The sequence below is a fragment of the Capricornis sumatraensis genome, chromosome 18, assembly GCF_032405125.1.
Source record: "Capricornis sumatraensis isolate serow.1 chromosome 18, serow.2, whole genome shotgun sequence".
Taxonomy (NCBI): domain Eukaryota; kingdom Metazoa; phylum Chordata; class Mammalia; order Artiodactyla; family Bovidae; genus Capricornis; species Capricornis sumatraensis.
The window spans coordinates 9,362,501-9,384,367 of record NC_091086.1 but is presented as its reverse complement, the minus strand read 5'-3'; the positions used below and the strand labels follow the sequence as shown (position 1 = coordinate 9,384,367).

The window sequence follows — 21,867 nt, the reverse complement described above, 5'->3', positions numbered from 1 at the left end:
GAAAGGCTCTCATCTGGTGAGGGCAGAGTTTCATAAAGCTGGCCGAGCAAAAGTGAGAAGAGAGGCAAAGAATTAACTGGTATTGGTCTCTGAACCTTCTGGGAGGCATTATTCGCCTGTCACCTCCACATTCCTGTCTTGATCTTCTCTCCGCAGCCCCTGCTGTCTTCACTTTGGTGGAAGTGAAGATGAGCTTGATTGATTAGCAGGCCCTGACAATGAAAGCTGGGTATGCATGGTGACATTAGCATATCAGGGACAAATCATCCTAGTGCTCCTACTCTGGACGTTTCACTGGCAACTTTCAAACCCAGGAGGATTTGATGAACTTTAAATCAAAGACATAAAGCATGGATTTTATCTTTTTCCCCTGTTGAGTGGTATATTCATTTGATTGGCAGGATCTAAGGCTGAAAAGAATTATTTATGAAGTACCTGCTATGAGATAGATAATAAGCTTGGTACCTTCTTCCCAGATGCCACTTCATTTAATCCTTACATTATGTATCATAACTACTGATGTTTGGGGTTTAATTGTGTCATCAAAAAAGATATATTGAAGTCACAATCCCTGATAAATGCAAAGGTGAATTTATTTGGAAATAGAGCCTTTGCATATGTAATCAAGTTAAGATGAGGCCATTAAGGTCAGTTCTAACACAATATGACTGGTGTTCTTTTTTTTTTTTTTTTGACTGGTGTTCTTATATGAAGAGTCAATGTTATGTGAAAACAGAGACACAGAGAGAAGCTGGGCTTGTGAAAATGGAGGCAGAGATTGGAGTGATGCTACCACAAACCTAAGACGACCTGGAGCTACCAGAAGAAGCTGGGAGAGGAAAGGGTTGTCGTCTAGAGGCCCAGGGGTAGTGTGACCCTGCCAACACCTTGTTTTTGGAATTCTAGCCTCCAGAACTGTGACAGAAGACATTGATATTGTTTTGAGCCACCCAATTTCAAATAATCTATGACAGAAAATTAATACAACCATCATTCTCATTTCTCTATTTTTTACAAATGAGGAAAGTAAAACCTGGAGAAAAAGAGACTTGCTCAGGGTCACACACCTGATAAATAGCACAAGGATCAAAACCCAAATCTTTTGACTCTGGTCCAATACATACTTTATTTCAAAACTACTACTGGAAAATTAAATAAGAACAAGACCAAGGGCCTAAGAAAGATTATGGATGAGTTCTTTAGAGATGTCCCACTGTTCTCCTTAAATTTACTGCATCATATTGGTCCTTCCAGTAGGAGATAGTCTTCTCAATATTAAGTAGGTGGATAGAGTTTCTCATACATACAAACATTAAAAATGGTATTTCAGACTATATGGCAAAGGTTGTAGCATAGGAGCCTATGTGTGGTATAGGCTTAATGACAGACCACAGGCTCTATCTGGAGCTGACTTACTTGTTGAGGTGCTAGTTGTCCAGGATGGAGAATGAAATTTTAGAGACAAATACCTGCTTATTGCTATTGCTGTATCTTTAGAAATTTTATGTAACTTCTCTAAAACTGTATTTTTCCTTACATAAAAGGAACAACAACATCTACTTTCCACAGTTATTAATTTTTTCCTTTAGAGTGTTATTTTGAGGGCTACATTAGCTCACGTATATAAAAGCACCTGGCACCTCGGATATTGTAGGTGCTGAATAAATGTTAATCCCTTCCTTCATCTGGGTTCCTGGAGGCAATCTTAAACATATGTTCTCTACATTTTACCTTAATCCCCTCATTATTATAACATAAGATGAATAACTGATATCTTCTGTGGTAATAAAATAAAAAGCTTTAACCTTGAGATGTTAGAGCAGAGGAAGGGAGATGATTACCTCTGGATATGGAAAGGAAGAACAGGGTAGTATTTCCACTGCACTTTATAAGGAAGTAGGCAGCTCTTACATTAATCTGTAATCTCAGTGGGTATCTACTCTGAAGGTCTGAAAGGGGACAGAATACGTCGTCTTGGGATCTGGTGGAAAAGAGAGGTTTTTGTCAATTTTTATGACAAATTCTTTGGCAAGGTAAGTTTGGAATTTTAGAAGGGCACAAATGAGGGACTGAGGGACAGGAGGAATCTCTATGTGCATACAGAGCTATTCTTCCAGGTTTCCAGTGGGTTTTAAGAAAGAAAAAGTTTTCTGAATGTGCTTCAGCTTTTAATATCTCAGGGAAACACAGCCATAGAGTTTAGGAAATTCACTAAATTTTAGCTAAAGATTAAAAATGTCTTACATAGAGATAACATACAAAATAGATAGAATGGAGCCAGTTTTCTGGAAGCAGGAATGAATGGCTCAGGGTCTGCTTTACCAACCCAACCACAAAACCAAATACAAAGCAATCTCAGGCTTACTCAAGAATTCCATGAAGCAGAGACTGAAAGTCACCAATAGCCTCACAGGAAATTGAGATCCAAAAAAACAGTGATATTACCAAGGTTAAAAAGAGACAGATTTTTCGTAGAAACCAGGTCTCTTGGCTCCTAGTCCAGAGCTCATCCAACCACATCATTCTGTCCTTCAGTCTCTGGTCTCCCTTATTTCTGGTTCATAATTTAGCTGATTCTTTGTCTGAAAATGCATTTCATTATTATGTGTTACCTCTTGGCAGAGGAATTCTACTATCAAGTCCACTATGCAGTTATGAAAGAATATACATCAAATATGCATCAAACATGCATTTAATATACATTGTTGGAGGCTGGCCTTGTTTAATGCATGGCTTATCAAAATTAGAATCTAGAAAGTTTCTCGGAGCCTAATTTTATGTATATGAATACTAGAAAACCTATGTTCTACTTGGAACAAAATCTCATGAGAAGGAAGAAAATACTTTTCATTTTTTGAGCTCCTTTAACTTTGGGAACCAAGTCACTAGCTTTACAGTAATAAACAGCCTGGTCAACCTGAATTTTAAACTACATTTTCAGTAAGGAATGGCAGATGAGGCAGATTTAGAGTAAGGGTTCTTTTCAATATTAAGGGTTAAGGGTTGGGGAAAGAAATTGATATCTTTGTTTAATGTCTTTTCATTGTTGGGCACTGTGATTGGTATTTTGCAAAATCTTTTACTACCATAATTTCCCCAACTACTTCTTAAACAAAGTTAATCAACACAATGACTTTTGAAAGTTACTGACTTCTACCAACCTTATCAGACAATTCGAGAGAGAATTGTGATGTATTCTGCTAGTCTCACACAGCTAGTAATCCACCAAGACTCACATGCATATAGGGTGGGAAGAGAAGACCCTAATCCCCTCCTGCTTTTCCACCACTCTCCAGGAGCCACGTTTCAGCACCACGGACAGTGCATCACTCCCCGGGGCTGGGAGTAAGATTGGGATCAATACAGCTCTGATTCAGCCGGGCTCTTTCAAATCTCTCGGGTCTACGCGCTACTTTCATTTTCTAAACTACTCTCGCAACAACCTAAGCCAGAAAACACATTCATATGAATCGAGGGAGCTCGAGGATTCGCTTACCGTCTGACAAGTCAATCAGCCCGAGGTAGGGCAAAAGTTTCAGAGAGGAGCACACGACCACCACTATTCCCAGTGTATGAAGCCCCTCAGACTCTCCCTCCGCCCACATCCTCGCGGAACACTGGCGCACCAGCACGAAGCCAAGCGGGCATCTAAAGCCGGAAAGTCACGCTTCCAAGCCTCCTTTCCCGCTGTTCTAAGCGCACGGTTTATTTCCACCAGTCTCTCCTCACAGTCTCTCCCTCCCTCCCTCCCTTCCTCTCCTCCCAGCTCCCTCCACCTTTCTCCTCCTCCTAGCAGGCAACCTCTGTTATTTCATAGTAATCTTTGCTTTTATTTCATTTTCTCTTAAGGCAATGCCCCTAAAGATTTATCCAACCCCTAACCATCAGCTACCCATTTGTTGTTGCTGTTGTCTAGTCGCTAAATCATGCCCAGCTCTTTTGCGACCCCACGGACTGTAACCCACCTGGCTTTCCTGTCCATGGGATTTCCCAGGCAAGAATACTGGAGTGGGTTGCCATTTCTTTCAGCAGGGGATCTTCCAGACCCAAGGATCAAACTCATGTCTCCTGTGTGTCCCCTACATTGCAGGTGGACTCCTTACTGCTGAGCCACCAGGGGAGCCCAAGTGTGACTGTAATTGGCAAAGTCTTATAGCATACTCTGATACTCAGAGGGAATGCGTGTGCATGTAGACGTAAAGGAAGACAGGAAAGGAAGGGGTTTATGCTTTTCATCTGAGATGGAGTGGAAGGTTATTTTTAAAAAGGACAACAATTCGTCTTTACTTCTTCAGTTGCAAAGAGTCAAGCTTATTCTGGAATACAGGTGGCCCCTGCTTTGACAACACAAAATGTCCCTGAAAACTGAGTCACCAAGGAAGTAACTATAACCTGGGCCAAGTCCAAAGCTACATTTGTGCTTGGGCAGGCTTTGTATCAGTATCGGAAATTATTAAGAGGGTAGTCAGGCTGAGTAAATGATCACTTGGGAGCACTGAATGAGCAAAACTTCTGGAAATAAAGCAAAAAACAAACAAGCGAAAAAAAAAAAAAAAAACCCAGTGAAGAAAAAGATACATGGCATATCCTAAACTTTGGGGCTCTATGGGGAACTCTGCAACTTTCTTACACTGATTGTCAGCAATAAGCCTGGCGGGAAACAGTAGTCAAAGTGAAGAGGGAAGATTGGAGACCAATGTCACAGACCTATCCTTGGGAAAGTCATTTGATCTCCATGAGGTCCAGTTTCCTCTTCTGTGAATAGACCTACCTCAAATAAGAGAACCCATGCCACGTATGAGAGCAGAGTATGCACTTAACAAAAGCTGGTCTCAGATTTCAAGACTATACTATGTTGGCAACCATGTGGGAAAAAGACTCTCATGAATTGTGGGTGGGGATGTACATTTAAGAAATCTCTTGAGAGGGTAAAAACTCATCAGAAATAAATAGAGTATACACGCTTGGGTTCTGAAATTTCACATAGAGGGATGCATACATGTCTGTACAAGTGTATATATATGTGTGTGTGTGTGTGTGTGTGTGTGTGTGTGTGTGTGTGTAGGATATTTATCTCCTCATTTGTTCATAACAGCAAAAGACTGAAAAATACTTATGCTTATCAGTGAGGAAACTGGTTAAGTAAATTACAGTGCATACATAAAGGGAATACTATACAGCTGTTATAAGAATGGGGTATAAGGAATATCATTGTTGTTTAGTTGCTAAGTCATATCTGATTCTTTTATGACCCCATGCATTATAGCCTGCCATGCTCCTCTGTCCATGGGATTTTTCAAGCAAGAATACTGGAGTGGTTTGCCATTTCCTTCTCCAGGAGATCTTCCTGACCCAGGGATCAAACCTGTGTCTCTTGCTTGGCAGGCACATTCTTTAACACTGAGCCACCTGGAAGCCCCTAAAGAATATTATATAGTCATTAAAACTATACATATTGTAAATTTAATTATGTTAAAATTTGTCTTTTGGGGGAAGAATATAAAAAAATATAATTAAATGAAAATAGTTGCTCAGTACAGTAGTTTAATTTTGAAAAGGGACATTTTAATTTTACCTTTCATTTTAATTTTGAAAAGGGACACACACATACACAGGCTGGCATATACCTATTTCCAGAAGGATAACTGATAATTGAGAATTTTAGCTGCTTCTAGAGGGTCTGGGGCTAGAGGAAGACCGATTACTGAAATGTTCTCCCCTGTGTGTAACTGATTTTAAACAGAAAGAGTAACTAAATGTGAACACTGGTCTCTCCCTTCTTTCCTTCTCTGTGATAGGGGGAGACATATTCTATATATCTGAGCGAGACTCAGGGAACTCTTGTCCTCTCTGCTCTGCGACTCCTGATGGCCTCTATGCACCAGTCTCCATTTCACTGGTGCCCGGGCAGTGCCTGGAGTCAATCCATTCGAGCTTTCGAAAGCTTATTGTTAAAATTTCAGGAAGCCAACAAGGCAGCTGTTAATCCTTTGGGGACTTAAAATCAACCACAGTAGGAGTATTTACACCATGGAAACTGTCAAACACTGTAAACGAGTGCTTCCTCCCCCTCCTCACTATCACAGGTTTACCAGGACTCTCACCCTGCCATTCCAGACCCCACTCTGCCATGCCAGACTCCATTTGCCCCAAAGGAAGCCTGACACATACACCTGACCAGAGATTTTCCTTCCTTCCTGTGTTTTTCCCCCTCTGAGCCCTAGCCAGTACAGTGCTTGACTCAGGGAGCTTAGTGGCATTTTAGGCCGCAGCACAGCAGACATGAGGAGCTAAGTCAGGAGTACAGCTATTTCCAAGCTTCTGGTAAGTCAGTTCTTGTTCTCCTGGCTTCCCTACAGACTCTCCTGGTTTGTACCTGCTCCTGCCTGTCTCTATCGCGCTTCCTTTCCAACAAACCTACCTTTTAAGACTGTTGCTGCCCCTGACTGTCTCCTGCCTCTGCACTTTCACTCTTTGCAAGATTATGCATGCTTCCTGCTCTAGATGTCAGCCCTGGGTCGATGGCTCTGGTCTCAGCCATATTTCTGTCCTGCATTTTTGCCCTTTATATGATTTCACCTTGCACACAACTTTCTCAGTTCAGTTCCACTAACATACGTATTACTCAGCATTTGTTAGACGCAAGGCCAGATGCCAGCAGCTAGACTTAATCCTTGGTCACTTTCTAGAATTTCTGGAAATAAAAGACATGACAAGGAGGAACTGTGGTTCCCTTTTTATGATTTGCTGTCACCATGCAAACACATTCTTTCAAGAATTCTGGCCTCAAAGACAAGCCCCTTCTGATTGTCTCCTAACCCTGATCTTTAGGAACATCTGTTTTTCATGTGAATTACCTTAAAGATAACTGCACAGACTTAACTACAATTTTCTAGAAATTGTGGGGTGCTTTATACAAGCTGCTTCCCTGTCTGAGGGAATGTCTGAGCCACTGCGGAAGCCCACATGCAGCTCTGCCTGCCTCCAAAGGCCACGCTCTCCCACATATCCAGCCAATAAGCGGGGCATCTGTGGCGTGGCGCTTGTGAGAGGCCCGTGAATTATTTATTAAAGAACCTGCTTTTCTCCTCACACCACATTTTCAGCCAGCATCACGTGGCGTCTGCACAAATCTTCCCTCCACGTGTAACCTCCCTTTAAATTTTTACTCAAGTTCTGTCTTTCACTTGATGAGAAATTCTTACCCTAACGGGAACACTTCACAAATTGCTTTTTCTTATTTCCATATAGATTGTAAGGTGAATATGTTTGCATTGTAGATATCAACCTGCATAGAGCTGGACATTTTTCTCACTTTGTCCCAAATTATTTTTTGGCCAAGAATCTTTGCTGGCCTTCTTCAATTCTTTATCAGCACTAACAGGCTTTTTTTTTTTTTTCTCTCTGGGCTATTTGCCATAAAGAAACAAAGGACTGGGTCATTCATGAGATGTTCCCTCTGAGTGAGGATGGTGGGGGTGGGGGTGGTGTGCCAACCTCTTGATCTCTCTTGTATCAGATACCTGACTTTTGCTCCGACCCAGACACCACAAAACACAGGATTCCAATTCAGAATTGTCACAGTCTGACAAATGAATATTGGCTGTGGCTTTCAAGGTCCCTTAGGACTCTTGAGAACCAAGACTGTCACACTCAAAATGCCTAGCGTCTTAGTCAGCTTAGAATTGCTGTTGTTTAGTTGCTAAGTTGTGTCTGATGCTTTTCGATCCCATGGACTGTAACCTGCCAGGCTCTTCTGTCCATGGGATTTCCCATGCAAGAATGCTGGAGTGGGTCGCATTTCCTTCTCCAGGGGATCTTCTTTACCCAGGGACTGGACCCATGTCTCCTGCTTGGCAGGCAGGTTCTTTATCACTGAGCCACCAGGGAAGCCCCAGCTTAGGATGCTATGCCAGAGTTCTGTAGACCGGGTGACTTAAACAACAGATTTATCATTCACAGTTTCAGAGGCTGGAAAGGCTGAAATCAGGGAACCAGCATGGTTGGGTTCTGGTAAGAGCTCTCTTTCTGGCTTGTGAATGGTTGCCTTCTTGTTGTATCCTTACATGGTGGAAAGAGAGAGCAGCTCTAATCTTTCCCTTTCTATAAGGACACTAATCTAATCATGAGGACTCCATCCTCATGATTCACAAAGGCCCCACCCCCAAGTATCATCACATCTCGAATTAGGGCTTCAGCATATGAATTTTGGCAGAGACACAAGCATTCAGTCCATAGCATGTGGTTTTCAGCAAACAACTTGCAAGTACACGGAATCTCTGGGTGTGAATTTTAGCTCTGCCACCTGTATGACCTGGGACAAGTCATTGAAGTGTTTGAAGCCAGCTTCCTCACCTGTAAAATGGGAATACTCCTGGTACCCATATTATAAGATTGTTGCAATGATGATGTGTGATATTACCATAAACTGCTTTACACAGTCCTGGACATCCAGTGAATAGCAGTGTGGCATAGAGGTTTGGAGCAACATCTATGGGGCCAGACCACCTGCTCTGACTCTTAACTTTGGCTCTTATTTAGCTCTGTGACTATCAGTGAGTTACTTAACCTCTTGGGGCCTGAGTTTTCTTACAGTAAAATAGATATGATCATAGTACATATTACAGACTGTTGTGAAGATGGAAATGAGTTAGCAATTATTCATAGAAAGAATTATATTAGTATTATTATCATTATTATTATCCATATGCTCCAAGAGATCATAATCAGCTGGGTCCCATGGAGAAGTCACAGGTTGAGTATGTACACACAGTTTGGATCTGGGAAGAAAAAAGTATTATTTCAGGTATGGGAATAAGACATTCTCTGGAAATTTCTAGGTGCTTGAACATCTCTTCTCTAGCTACAAATTCTCCTTCCAGACAAATGGTTTCAGCTGAGTCTGATTTGCTGCCGGTTCATCTTCGTTTGTGTCATCTCCCATCAGACAGAAAATAAAATTCGATTTTAATTAGTTACTTCCACTGCTCACAGCTTGCTTTTTGCTGTGAAACCTGACGTAAACAGAGGTGTCCTTTGGTACAGGGCCCCCAATAGTGGAGAAGGTCACTTAGTTGACTGAAAACACACGTGCAATGTTGTGTTCACATTTGCTTGACTCCTCAGGGCTTGCCCCTTGTATGTGGGTTTCTGCATGGTTCTCCTGGTAAAGTCAAGTCTAAATCTCATCTGGATAAGCTAATTTGGTAGAAGCCTCATCTTCTGAAATGTTCTGCTGCAGCTGGTATAAAAATAATGCCAATAATTGCATTTGGAGATTTCTTTTCTTTAAAAGATGGGAAAGAAATGAAAGAATTCCTCAGCGTGCCATCTCAGAGCTCTCAATTCTAGCAGAAAGCAAACTATTTAACTGCAAGGTGGTTATAGTTCAGAGAGAAAATCATTACTATTCTCATCACTGGTCAAAATATGAAAATTATTATTATTGTGTTCATTATCATAACCTTTATCTAGGTGCCCTTTGGGGGGCACTGATTGGCTTTGTTTAATTTTATAATGATAAGTGTACAATACTAATGTGTTGATATCTTCCTTCCTTCTTTCTTTCATTCCCCCCTCCCTCCCTTTCCCCCCTCCCTCTCTTTCCTCCCCACCTCCTTTCTTCTTTTCCTTTCTCTCTCTCCTTTCTCAGATATTTACTGGGCCTCTATCAGACACTGGGAACAAATGGGGAGAAAAAGTCTTTTCCATTAGGAAGTTCACAATGTCTTAAAAGTCCTCTAGGATTTCTATTAATAATTTGCAAAATTCAGCTTCACCTTTTAAATTACTTTGCATAACGAGGTAATTTAATACTTGCCGAACAGTACTTCAGAGCAACTGAACAACAACAATACTTGTTGAAAAAATAATGTGCCCCTCTGCTTAATAAACTTTTAAATTATGACGCAGCACTACTTTCATTTTACAGGTAAGAAAACGGGAGAAGAGAGGGAAATGAAAGGCTCTCAGCATCTTCCACGGGTCGGGCCCTGCGTGGGGCTTTCACACAGGGCTTTTCGTACTTTAATTGTCTGAGCTGTGTGTTAGTCACTCGGTTGTGTTCAACCCTTTGTGACCCCATGGGCTGTAGTCTGCCAGGATCCTCTGGCCGTGGAATTTTCCAGGCAAGAATACTGGGGTGGGTTTCCATTCCTTTCTGCAGGGAATCTTCCTGACCCAGTGAGCGAACCCAGGTCCCTCAGGTCTCCTGCATTGGCAGGTGGGTTCTTTACCATTGTGCTATAATTATCACAAGACAGCTTTTCCCAGGAGGTGATAAAACTAGTCGGCGGCAGAGGCAGGCCTGGGGCTCAGCTGTTCTGTGCGTTCTGTCCCTGAGAGGCTCATGGGCTCCCTGAGACTCCGACTCCCGGTGGCTAGCGGCGGGGGGCCTTGAGAGGCAGGGCTCAGAGCTGGTTCTTGGGCCACGATTTTCCTGTTTCTGCTCAGTCCTTTCTCTCAGGCCCTTTGCTTCTCCTCCCAGTAGCTACAGTAACAACACAGAGTTAGAGATTTTATATACTTTGTTAACTCACTTGGTCTCAACAATGATTCCACTTCTTCACTAGCCATTATTGCTTCTGATAGTGCATTTATGGAAAGCGGCAGATGCTGAAAGGTAAAAGCCTCCGTGTATCGAGCTGCAAGCCCTTCTCTCATACACACAGCACTGGGGAGAGCTGACCTGCTTCAGCCAACTTCCCATGGAATCCAAGGAGAGAGAGTCTCCACCCCTTGGGTTCCAGTCTCTCCTTGGGCAATTCCCAAAGGCAAATCTGTTTATCTGATTTTATCATCAGCTCCATGGAGACAGGGGCAGTGTGGAGGGTAGGGAGGAGAGACAATGGGATAGAAACTTCCTGGGTTTTCTTCTTGGAGTTTAGAAAATCCTCAGGAAAGATTATCCCAAGCACTTCACAAGATTCGTTTGGGGAGGATTCTGAATGCTCTTTCAAGAATTCGGTGTCCTTTGGGATGAACTTCAAGACCTCTCCTCTTTCCATCCCCCTACACATCTAGCCTGCAGGGCTCATTCTTCATTTTGTATCTCCCTATATTCCCCTCCCCTGTCACAGACATAGGTCTCTCTGCTAAAAGCAGGCTAGAACACAGGAGTGGATGCTTCCCAGCAGGGAAGAGTAATGAGCACATTAATTAACAAGTGGACAAGATTTGCATTGTTAGCCTGAATCATTTTTAGGTTTGAGCAAAACTTGACTGCTGTGGATGTTCATTTGTAAATAAAGCCAGTGAGTAATGGCATTTAAATATCCACCAATGTGTTTCAGTTTTTACCTGTTTTGCTTGTTCAGGAGGGATCCAGGCTCTGTTGGAATTTCAACACACATTCTTTCCTTCCTTCCCTCCTCTTCTTCATTGCTTTCTTCCTCTCTCCAATATCATGTTCTCTAGGCACCAGCAATCCAACTGTGACTAAGATTAATCTCAGTCATCACGGAGTCTCCAGTCCAGTGACTGACATTCCAAACAGAACCACAGACGGGCACTGGTTCCAGCCAGTTTTGTTTCAGAGCGAATGCATTTAACATTGCCTTTCTAGCACACAGAACTTGACTTGCACTGCCCTGCTCATTCCCGTGTCTGTCTGTTTCCCATAGAATCCTCTTTCTTTCCTCTGCCTGGCTAAAGTCAACTCAGTCACCTTTCAGTTCAGTTCAGTTCAGTTGCTCAGTCATGTCTGACACTTTGCAACCCCATGGACTGCAGCATGCCAGGCCTCCCTGTCCATCACAACTCCCAGAGTTTAACCAAACTCATGTCAGTGATGCCATCCAACCATCTCATCCTCTGTCATCCGCTTCTCCTCCTGCCTTCAATCTTTCCCGCATCAGCGTGTTTTCCAAGGAGTCAGCTGTTTGCATCAGGTGGCCAAAGTATTGGAGTTTCAGCTTCAGTGTCAGTCCTTCCAATGAACACTCAGGACTGATCTCCTTTAGGATAGACTGGTTGGATCTCCTTGCAGTCCAAGGGACTCTCAGGAGTCTTCTCCAACACCACAGTTCAAAAGCATCAATTCTTCAGCACTCAGCTTTCTTCATAGTCCAACTCTCACATCCATACATGACTACTGGAAAAACCATAGCTTTGACTAGACGGACATTTGTTGGCAAAGTAATATTCTGCTTTTTAATATGTTATCTAGGTTGGTCATAACTTTCCTTCCAAGGAGTAAGTGTCTTTTAATTTCATGGCTGTAGGCACCATCTGCAGTGATTTTGGAGCCCAAAAAAATAGTCTGACCATTTTCACTGTTTCACCATCTATTTGCCATGAAGTGATGGGACCAGATGCCATGGTCTTAGTTTTCTGAATGTTGAGTTTTAAGCCAACTTTTTCACTCTCTACTTTCACTTTCATCAAGAGGCTCTTTAGTTCTTCTTCAATTTCTGCCATAAGGGTGGCATCATCTGCATATCTGAGGTTATTGATATTTATCCTGGCAATCTTGATTCCAGCTTGTGCTTCTTCCAGCCCAGTGTTTCTCATGCTGTACTCTGCATATAAGTTAAACAAGCATGGTGACAATATACAGCCTTGACATACTCCTTTCCCTATTTGGAACCAGTCTGTTGTTCCATGTCCAGTTCTAACTGTTGCTTCTTGACCTGCATACAGATTTCTCAGGAGGCAGGTCAGGTCGTCTGGTAGTACCATCTCTGAGCTGAGTTAAAGTCATGACTCTCCACACTCTTCTAATTTGTTCTTTTTTCTCTGAATGTAGAGCATGTATTTGTTAATCATGAGCTTTGGGGCTGGGGGGAATCTCTGCTTTAATTTCTTGCATTGCTAGCTAACTCTCAGCTACAATTGTGAGAATCATTATTAATCAAGGAAGGCAGCATGGAGGAGACACACGGACAGGTGGTTTGAAGTCCCTGGGTCCATGCATGTCTCTGAAACTTACTAGCGGGATGACCTTCAAATGACTTGCCCTTGCTGAGGCTCGCCTATGAAATGAAGCCAGTCGTACTTCCTGAGTCCCAGGACACCTCTGTTGACCAGGAATACACAGAGTGGTTTCAAATACTTTGGCAAGAGCATCCACCTTCCTACTAGGAGTATCCCTTTCTACCCTGCCAGAGATACACTTGTCTAAGGCCTGACATGGGACAGTCCATGGGTTGAGCTTTGAACACTGGAGGCAGAGATGTTTGCTTATGTGTTTACCTGCCTAATGGCCATCCACCCAGTACTATTGCCTGGGAAATCCCATGGACAGAGGAGCCTGGTAGGCTACAGTCTATGAGGTCGCAAAGAGTCGGAAACGACTGAGCGACTTCACTTTCACTTTCACTTTACCCACCTAATAGAACCCCAAATCCATTTTTAATGAGATTGTAGAATATTAAAGGCGAAGAATAAACCAGAGGAAGCATCCTGAAGAATTCTCCAGCAATCACTGATTCTAAGTCCTGTAACACCTGAGAGATGACACATTCCTCCTGGGAACAGTGGTCAAGGCAGTGACTCTTGCTTGATGATATGGGGAGTGAACTGGTGAGAAGATTTTAAAATCTCTAAGAGGCAGATGGGCATAATCAGGAAAAGTTCCCCAAGTGGTTTTTCTATGTGTTCTTCCCTCTTTAGAACTCAAGTACTCTAACTCCTTTAAAAAGCATTATAAAATATGTCAGACATAGAAAGAGGTATGAAAAAGAATCTGATGAATACTCATATACCTGTCTTAGGAAATAAAGCTATACCAATAGAGTTGAAGCCCTTGTACCCTGCTTTGATTGCAGCCCCCCCCCCCCCCCCTCCTTTTGGTTGTTTTTAACCGTATCCTAAACTCAGTGACTTTCATTTCCATGCACTTCTTTTTAGTTTTACTACATACAAGTATATATGTATATTCCTTAAATCATATATAGCATCATTTTTAGTTCAGTTCAGTTCAGTCGCTCAGTCGTGTCCAACTCTTTGCAACCCCATGAATCGCAGCATGCCAGGCCTCCCTGTCCATCACCATCTCCCGGAGTTCACTCAGACTCACGTCCATCAAGTCCGTGATGCCATCCAGCCACCTCATCCTCTGTCGTCCCCTTCTCCTCCTGCCCCTAATCCCTCCCAGCATCAGAGTCTTTTCCAATGAGTCAACTCTTCACATGAGGTGGCCAAAGTACTGGAGTTTCAGCTTTACCATCATTCCTTCCAAAGAAATCCCAGGGTTGATCTCCTTCAGAATGGACTGGTTGGATCTCCTTGCAGTCCAAGGGACTCTCAGGAGTCTTCTCCAACACCACCGTTCAAACACATCAATTCTTTGGCGCTCAGCCTTCTTCACAGTCCAACTCACATCCATACATGACCACAGGAAAAACCATAGCCTTGACTAGACGGACCTTAGTCGGCAAAGTAATGTCTCTGCTTTTGAATATACTATCTAGGTTGGTAATAACTTTTCTTCCAAGGAGTCAGCGTCTTTTAATTTCATGGCTGCAGTCACCATCTGCAGTGATTTTGGAGCCCAGAAAAATAAAGTCTGACACTGTTTCCACTGTTTCCCCATCTATTTCCCATGAAGTGATGGGACCAGATGCCATGATCTTCATTTTCTGAATGTTGAGCTTTAAGCCAACTTTTTCACTCTCCTCTTTTACTTGCATCAAGAGGCTTTTTAGCTTCTCTTCACTTTCTGCCATAAGGGTGGTGTCATCTGCATATCTGAGGTTATTGATATTTCTCCTGGCAATCTTGATTCCAGCTTGTGTTTCTTCCAGCCCAGCGTTTCTCATGATGTACTCTGCCTATAAGTTAAATAAGCAGGGTGACAATATACAGCCTTGACGTACTCCTTTTCCTATTTGGAACCAGTCTGTTGTTCCATGTCCAGTTCTAACTGTTGCTTCTCGACCTGCATACAGATTTCTCAAGAGGCAGGTTAGGTGGTCTGGTATTCCCATCTCTTTCAGAATTTCCACAGTTTATTGTGATCCACACAGTCAAAGGCTTTGGTATAGTCAATAAAGCAGAAATAGATGTTTTTCTGGAATTTTCTTGCTTTTTCCATGATCCAGCGGATGTTGGCAATTTGATCTCTGGTTCCTCTGCCTTTTCTAAAACCAGCTTGAACATCAGGGAGTTCACGGTTCACATAGTGCTGAAGCCTGGCTTGGAGAATTTTGAGCATTGCTTTACTAGCATGTGAGATGAGTGCAATTGTGCGGTAGTTTGAGCATTCTTTTGCATTTCCTTTCTTTGGAATTGGAATGAAAACTGACCTTTTCCAGTCCTGTGGCCACTGCTGAGTTTACATGTTATTAAACATTCAGTTCAGTTCAGTTCAGTCGCTCAGTCATGTCTGACTCTTTGTGACCCCAGGAATCGCAGCACGCCAGGCCTCCCTGTTCATCACCATCTCCCGGAGTTCACTCAGACTCACGTCCATTGAGTCGGTGATGCCATCCAGCCATCTCATCCTCGGTCGTCCCCTTCTCCTCATGCCCCCAATCCCTCCCATCATCAGAGTCTTTTCCAATGAGTCAACTCTGCGCATGAGGTGGCCAAAGTACAGGAGCTTCAGCTTTAGCATTATTCCTTCCAAAGAAATCCCAGGGCTGATCTCCTTCAGAATGGACTGGTTGGATCTCCTTGCAGTCCAAGGGACTCTCAAGAGTCTTCTCCAACACCATAGTTCAAAAGCATCAATTCTTTGGCTCTCAGCCTTCTTCACAGTCCAACTCTCACATCCATACATGACCACAAGAAAAACCATAGCCTTGACTAGACGGACCTTAGTCGGCAAAGTAATGTCAGTGCTTTTGAATATGCTGTCTAGGTTGGTCATAACTTTCATAGAATCATATCACATGTAGGCTTCTGTAATTTGCTTTTATTTTTTGCTCTTATCTGTGTTCATGAAATTCATCCATGTTGACATATGAAACTGTAGTTTTTCCATTTTACTGTTGTGTTATATTCCATTCAGTGGCTATACCATGGTAAACACAGCATTCAACTGTTACCAGACAGTTTGTTACCTCTGTTCTGCTATTGCAAACCTTGTGACTCTCATCAGTATTGAACATGCTTCTGATGTACATATGCAAGACTTCCTTTTGGGTACTGGTTCTCAATGGCAATTTTGCCCCCAGGGGACACTTGCCAATATCTGGAGACAGACATTCTTTGTGGTTTCAACTGGGAATCGTAGTGGAATCTAGTGGATAGAAGCCAGGGATGCTGCTAAATATCCTACAATTCACAGAACAGCCCTAAAACAACAAAGAAATATCTGTCCCAATATATCAAGAGTGTGGAGGCGGAGACATTCTGTTTTGAGGGAGCAGAACTGCTACATCAGAGTTCGTGCATCTTCAAATTAAATATTGCTAAATTGTTTTCTAAAGTGGTTGTATTAATTTACACCCAAACCAGTGGTACACTCACCCCCATTTTATTGATTAAACCTGAGGTTGGCAAAGGTATGGAGTGACTTGGACAAGGGTACAGAATAAGTCAAAGTCGCTCAGTTGTGTCCGACTCTTTGTGACCCCAAGGACTATATAGACCATGGGATTCTCCAGTTCAGAATACTGGAGTGAGTAGCCTTTCCCTTCTCTAGGCGATCTTCCCAACCCAGTGATCAAACCCAGGTCTCCCTCATTGCAGGCAGATTCTTTACCAACTGAGCTCCTAGGGAAGTCCCATGGAATAATAAGGGCATTAATAAAACTTTGACAAAGACATGGTACTCTATTTTCCCAGAAATAACACGTCAAAGGAAGATGAATCTAGTCCTTCAATACAAGAGACATTATAAAGTGTCTATTATGTCGCCAGGAATTATTCTTTACACTCATGGCCTCTCATGTTGCAAGGCTGGAGAAGTTAGTATCAGAGACTAGTGCAGTACACTTAATAGCATCAGCTTGGAAGTGAGACAGACCTGGATTTGGGTCCTAGAATAGTTATTTCCTAGCCCCGTGCTTTGGGAAAGTTACTTGACTGCTCCAAGCTTCAGTTTTCCTCATCTGTGAAATAGGGATCATTATCATAGTATTCTACCTATGCCACACTACCGCTGGGATAGAATTCATGCAATCGATGGTCCATAAACATGAGCCGTCGTCACCATCACATCATCACTGTCATTTCATAGATGAGGAATGCAGCCTCTGAGTTTAAGTAAGTTGATAAAAGGTCACAACTTGTAAGTGGTAGATATGGAATTTGAACTTATCTGACTCCAAAGTCCATCTTATTTTAACTGTGTTATGATGCCTCCCTCAGAGGGGAGGACTCCTGTCTCCAAACCATTAATTTGGATTTTGTATGTGTGTGTTGGGGGGGGGGGTGCAATCCATATGAATTATTAAAAGTCATACTCTGTCAGAAACTTTTAAATAACACATTTCAATGGTCTCATGAATATTTAGTGACTCAACTAAGTAAAACAAATGCTGCCAAGATCTCAGTCCCCTGGGGACTTGCTGTAATAGACAGACAAGGATGATCTGTAATTAGAATATGGACTGCATGCAAATGGTGGGTCTACAGAGTACAAAAATAACATAGTCTCTTACAGATTATGAGTTTCTCCTTTACCATATTATTGCTATTAACCTGCCCGTCCCTGCAGATAAACCGACTGAAACCTATCACCTCTGCAAATGATCACAAATTTAAAATTAACGGTGTCAGAATGAATGATGCTTGCCTTCCTACACCCAGTTTGCAAATCATGTCCTCCACTTTCCCGCCCCCTCTTCTCCTCCTGGGAAAACATTTGTCTTCAGAGGCCAGCAATGAGGCATTTGCCATTACATATATCATGACATGTTTTACATACGCTCCAAGAAGCCGGGGCTAAATTACACTGGTGAGTTATTAAAAACAGCTCTCAATGCTATTATTATTTATTGCATTTCCAATTCTCTGCAGCAGCTGATTACACTGCTTAATCTTGTATTTTAAAAAAAAGTGCTCCATCCTGAAATTAATTCTCCCTGCAATGAATAAGCAAGGTCAGCCACACCAAACACCCTTTGAAAAAGAAAGTTTGGATTCTGGAAAGCAGTTTTATTGACAGCCCTGGGATTGAGCCTCTGTTTCCCCAGGCTCAATGCTTTGTATCTGGGGAAACAGGCTCAATATTTCCCATGAAATAAGAATCTGCCTACAATGCAGGAGTGAGTGAGTGAAGTCGCTCAGTCGTGTCCGACTCTTTGCGACCCCATGGACTGTAGCCTACCAGGCTCCTCTGTCCGTGGGATTTTCCAGGCAATAGTACTGGAGTGGATTGCCATTTCCTTCTCCAGAGGATCTTTCCGACCCAGGGATTGAACCCAGGTCTCCCACATTGTAGACAGACGCTTTACCGTCTGAGCCACTGGAGAAGGTTCCCAGGGTTCAGTTCCTGAGTCGGGAAGATCCCCTGGAGAAGGAAACGGTGACCCACTCCAGTATTCTTTCCCTGAGAATCCCATGGACAGAGGAGCCTGACAGGCTACAGTCCATGGGGTCGCAAGGGCTGGACACGACTTAGTGACTAAACCACCACCATGAACATTTCTTTTCCAAAGTGTTTCCTGAAGGAGTTCTCCAAGTCACAGGTCTCACAGGCCAGTCCCTTCTTTGACTCATTGAGAGTCTTCAGTGATCTGGTCCCTGCCTACCTCCCAACCTCATCTCTCACAGTACTGTCTTTCCAGCCAGGGCACAGTCATCACAGGGGCTCATGTTTCCTCCAGGACCAGGCTCTGCTTTCTGACCTTTCCTGCCTGCTGGTCCTTGTACCTAAAATTTTACCTCCACCCTTATTTCTTTTCTCAACATCTTTTCCTTTCAGATTCATCTTAGGAAATAATCTCCTTTGGGGAGCCTCCTGAATGAAAGCATTTCTTACCTGCTTCCAAGAAACCCTGCACCCACATCCGCTGTGGCACTTGGCACTCTGTATCATCATTATCTACTTATGCATCTGTTTCTTGTCACACTGAACTGCTTGAGAGCGAGGGCAGATAGCATGGAAGATCCCAGCATAAGGCCTAGTCCAGGTGCCCAGAAATTAAGAAGTCCCCAAATGAAAGCCGTGTAGTGGAGTGGAAAGAGCTAAATCTCTTGTATTAGGCATTTATTCATTCAATCATTCAACAAGTGTTTATTGAGTATCTATTATGAGCCAGGCACTGTACTAAGCAATAGAAACACAGTGATTAGAAATCAATTGTTATGATGCAAATGGCCTAATGAGGCAGAGGTACCTGCCTCAAATAATAGCACAAGCATATAATTACAATTCATGGTAAGTGGTAAGTTCCTATAAAGGAATAAACACTCAGGGCTATGACAACATAAACATAGGATGCAAGCCAGGCTGGAATCAGTATAGGGAGTTTCACCAGGGATGCCTTCCTTGAGGAAGTGATGCTTAAGCTTAGACCGGAAGGATCATTCGGCCTTAACTAGATGATTGGTAGGACAACAGTATTTGAGAAAAAGGGACAGCCTGTGCAAAGGTCCTGAGGTGGGCAAGTGCCTGATTGCTGAAGAAGTTTTTGGGAACTGACTGAGTCTAGTGTTAGAGGCAGGAAATGAGCAGGGGTAGAGAGTGTGGTGTCAGAAAAGGTTGAGAGGCACTCTAGGGTTAGGCCATGCAGTCTTGTAGACCATGTTGAGGTTGTTCATTCTGGGCACAATGGATTTTAAGCAAAGGAAAAACATCATGAGTGTGAATGTGTGTGTGTTACGTTTTATAATGTTTGCAATGTAGAGGACAGAATAGAAAGTGACAAAGTACGAAGAGATTACGGCGTATGTGTCTGCAGATTGCCTCAGAGAACACAATGGTGGTAACATGGAGTTAATGCCTAAAGGACCACATGGAGGTGGGCGGCCCTCTAGAGGTGCCCTTGGAGATAGCTTGACCTTGTTTTAGGGTCGTAGGCCTGCTCTGGGATATCCCCCTTCACTGACCAAGGCTCAGCCTTTCTGGGGTTAGCTGGTTTGGGGCCTCTGTTTCAGAGGCCTTGGGGCTGGCATACTTAAGCACAGGTGAGCTCTATATTTGTACTTATGCCTCTGGGATAAAGAGATCAGAGTTATAGAACTTATAAGTTCCGCCTCTAAGAACCTCTAGGTTCTTGGAAGGGTTAGGTCAGCTTCACAGTAGACTGAATTTGCTAGCATGAGAAGAACGGGACCTTGGGATGTGTGGTCTGGTTCATCTTTCCCTTCCATCCATCCATTCATCCATATCTATCCATCCAACAAAGACTCACTGAGAAAATATTGGAGGCGAGTCTGGAGCCTGGTCTCTTGACCAGGGGCCCTATTGCAGACCTTGTTCTGCCCTGGTCCACATCCGTCCTTATGTGTTAGTGTCTCTCAGCTACTGCCAAGAGATGAGACTGTCACAGAATTTTGTTCTTTTGGTTCTTTGGCTGCTGAATTGTAGCTCCAGGAAAATCCTGCTTTCTTCTCTCCTGATTTAATTGGCCCATTATTTTAAACTTTTGTAGATAAGGGAATAAAAAAGTCAGTGGAATATTGTATTCATCACATTCAAATTAATATGCTTCATTACCATAAAGACAGTGAGTGCGGTTGCAATATTTTCTCAAAACTTTTAATTGAACAGAACACAGGAGGGGGGTGGGGAGCGAAAGCTGAAACAACCAAGCTCAGATGTTGTTTTTCACTTTCTCAGAACGTGTGCTGTTTGTGATCTACTCATCTCATTAGTGTTAATTATGAACTAAAATAAAATGGCATTTAACACTGTGCTGAGACTTTAATTAAAGCCAAACCTCCGTATCCAGGAACTCGGTGAAGTCCAAGGTATCCAAGGTAGTTTTTCTACAAGCGTTTAAGCTTCTGTTGGGTCAATGGTACGCCTATACATGCTCATTCCCCTCCTGTGTGAAGGCTTCTGGAAGCCATCCATCCATCTGTCCATCCATATACACATACATATATGTATCCCTTCACCAAATAACATTTTACTTCAACATTTAAACTTTAAAGTAGCTTTGGGGGAAGAAAACAAATATTTGTTAAGGTCCATTATATTTATCATTTCAAATACATTATCTGAAGCCTAATACAGCACCAGTAATATAAGGAACAGTCAAGTAAGGGTAGTTAGTAGTATTATGTACATCATCTCTTTAATCATCAAAGTAGTCCCATAAGATAGGGACAGATTATTATTATATCTGTGTTACAGGAAGTAAAATTGAGGTCCAGAGAGATTGTCTGACTTGCTCAAAGTCATATTCACTCCATCTTTTCCTGCTTTGCAATGCTGAGCCAGAAAGAGTATTCTGGATTATCTAAATTCATTCATTCAGCAAATGTAGATCACTTGCTCTGTGCCAGGATCAGCACTGGCGGCTGGAGGCAGCTCAGTCCCGCTGCTTACAGAGTCAGTGGGATCGGCAGACATTGGCTGGAGATGACCAATCAGTGCTGTAGGTGCCGAGAGAGAAGCAGAGCTGGAGGAGCGTCAACAGGGGCACCGAGTCCAGCCTGAGAATCCAGGAGGCATAAGACGAGTGGAACAGTTTCATCCAGGAGTCCTGCAGAGACACCCATTCGGAAGGGTGGGCTCATGGTTCTTCTCTCAGGGCCTCTGGCAACCCCAAGCCCAGCTGCCCGGGAGAAAATACAGCACGGTGCTCAACCAGCCAGGCTGTAACACCCTCCGTGAAACGCCGGAAACTATTCCCGCATAGCATGCCAACAACTGACCACAGTCATCGGGGCTGCTTGGCACCAGACACTGGAGACAATGTTGAAACGTCAGATCCTGGCATGGACTAGGCGCTAGCCCATATTTGTGTTCCCTTCCTCCCTTGTTACAATCCCCCAACTCTGTGTGGTTCCTGGGTTCTGATATCT

At 43.1% G+C, this 21,867-nt stretch overlaps 1 protein-coding gene across 3 annotated transcripts in view; it reads right to left on the bottom strand.

Moving 5' to 3' along the window:
* The window catches only part of KCNIP1 (potassium voltage-gated channel interacting protein 1), a 269,574-nt gene that overhangs the window by 67,888 nt on the left and 179,819 nt on the right, over nucleotides 1-21,867 (bottom strand). The window contains exon 1 of one of the 3 annotated variants that reach the window (XM_068990444.1): nucleotides 3,497-3,584. The exons of the other annotated variants lie outside the window; for them this stretch is intronic. The gene's annotated coding sequence lies outside the window, so the exon portion shown is untranslated. Of the gene's footprint in view, nucleotides 1-3,496; nucleotides 3,585-21,867 lie in introns of those variants that run through there. 3 annotated transcript variants of the gene reach the window in all.